This window comes from Palaemon carinicauda, chromosome 23, assembly GCF_036898095.1.
Source record: "Palaemon carinicauda isolate YSFRI2023 chromosome 23, ASM3689809v2, whole genome shotgun sequence".
Taxonomy (NCBI): domain Eukaryota; kingdom Metazoa; phylum Arthropoda; class Malacostraca; order Decapoda; family Palaemonidae; genus Palaemon; species Palaemon carinicauda.
The window spans coordinates 24,985,112-24,987,594 of record NC_090747.1 but is presented as its reverse complement, the minus strand read 5'-3'; positions in this window follow the sequence as shown (position 1 = coordinate 24,987,594).

The window sequence follows — 2,483 nt, the reverse complement described above, 5'->3', positions numbered from 1 at the left end:
TCTCTATCTTGAGCTTTCATTGTGTCTTACTTCACGCTTATAGTCTCCAGCTATGTAGGCCTGGGTCTTTCAACTCCTCTAGTTCCTTGTGGAGCACAGCTGAACGGTTTGCGAACTAATCTTTCTTGGGGAATGCAAAGAGCAGGCCCAAACCATCTCCATCTACTCCTCATCTTGATCTCATCCACATACAGCACTCGAGTAACCTCTCTTATAGTTTCATTTCTAATCCTCTCATACCATTCAACTCCTAATATCCTTCTGACAGCTTTGTTCTCAAATCTACTAAATCTATTGGAGATTGTCCCATTGTCATAACACGACTCATGTAAAGAGAGTAACACCAATCTCACTAAACTGATATATGCTCTGATTCTTATGTGTAATTTCAGGCGATTGGATTTCCAAATTTGTCTTAACTTAGCCAGTGTCTGATTAGCTTTTATTAATCTTTCAATGAACTCTAATTCTAAAGGCCCTGTATTGGAGATTATAGTTCCTAAATACTTGAATGATTCTACCTCATTAATCGTTTCCTTCAAATAATATTTCATCTTTTATTTGCATACTCCGTTTTCATCATCTGTCTTTCTTCTATACATCTTCAGCTAGACATGTTGTGATATTTCATGAATTCTGGTAAGGAAGCATTGCTAATCCTGTGGTGTTTTGCTAACAAGGACACCATCATCAGCACACTCTAGGTGTGCTAAATTCCTATCGCCAATCCAGTCCAATACTTTTCCACAATCTCTGACTTTTCTACGCATTACAAAATCAATGAAGAGGATAAACAACATATGTGACAAAAAATTCCCTTGGAGTACTCCACTGTTCACAGAAAATTCATTTGACAAGTGCATTAACCTTGTACTTGCTATACTCATGAACAGCCTCAATCAAATTTATATATTTAGGAGGAATTCCATGATAAAGCAGGACTCTCCAATAAATTGGCCGTGTACACAATCAAAGGCTTTTTCATAGTCCACAAATGCCATCAAAGGGATTTCTATATTTTACGCATTGCTGTACAGCATGACTCAAATTTAAAATTTGGTCAGTGCAACTTCTACCTTTTCTAAATCCTGCTTGTTGATCTCTCAGCTTTTCATCAATCTTTCATTCTAATCTCTTTAGAATACTGTATCAAAAGGAAATGTTTTTTCTTATTCGGCCTGAGGAAAATTAGGATCTTATTCTATGCAAGAATTTTCAACATAGCTAAAAATGTAGAAATCTGAGAGTGGCTTCATAAATGACCGCATTCTGTCTGATTTTACTTATCGTTTTCGGAGTAACAGATATCTCAGTGGTTTTTTATTTTGCAACCTTCATACCAGGATTGAAGAAATTGATAATGGAAACGAAAGGTATCTTGCATATAGGAAGATGGGAAAGTTAATAGAACAAGATTTACTTATAGAGCATTTAGTATGGTTGGTTGACTAATCTATAATTATCAAACTACAGAGAATAATCTGTTTGTGACATCGCCACTGTTAAATGTATCCCTCCTTTCTGGTTTTCCTCATATTTTGACATGTTTTGACCAATGAATACCCTGAAAGATTTATCCGTCAACCGCCAAAACGTTGTTGTAATTTAGTGATGCAAGAGATCAACAATATTGTTTTCAACTTTGTTGTTTAAGTCTTCAATTTGACGACATCAATTCTACCATGCAGAACCAGTGTCAAAGTTTCACATGTCTTTTCCTTGTATTACTACTTATAAGGACTTTCATCGGGATCGTCTCCAAAACTTCCCAAATGTAACTAAAAGCCATATACGGAAATACGTTTCGTTGTGAGAAATGTTTGGACGATAAACTAGAGAAGCTATATGATTAGAGTCAAGTTAAATGTTCTATCAGTTTGTACAATATATTGCTTCAACAATATACTGATACATTTTTATAGCGATGTCAACTATTTTTTTTTTTAGATACTTATCCATAGTAAGCATTTGTATGAATTAAAACATTTGGTAATCAAGTTCACTGTTTTTAATCATTGGAGATACAACTCACAAGATAAATTTTGCAGTCTGCTTGTGTTACTCTTGTTAGATATATTCGCTTTTTGGGTTTTTCCAAGGCTCGGCCAGTTATAACATTTGCTACCTGTTACAACGTACACATGAGCGTCTCCCTTTATGCGTGCGCCACCTAGTGGCGACTCATATCCGCTTGTACCTTATTTTGAGTTTTGGTTAAACTAATGTTTAATTTTAATGAAAGGGAAAACGAAAGAAATGTGTTCAGGAGAAAAATTTGTTCTGTATGCTTTTCCATAATAAGGGATTGCTAGCCAAGAAATGGGGAATGACAGTATATATTTTTCTTTGGTTTGCAGATCTTACATAAATTACTTTGTTTTTTGTACACTTGTAAATGGATAGCTGCACAATCATAAAACAAACGAGAGATTAAAAAAATATTCAATATTGGACAGAATCACACACACACATCATCATCATCA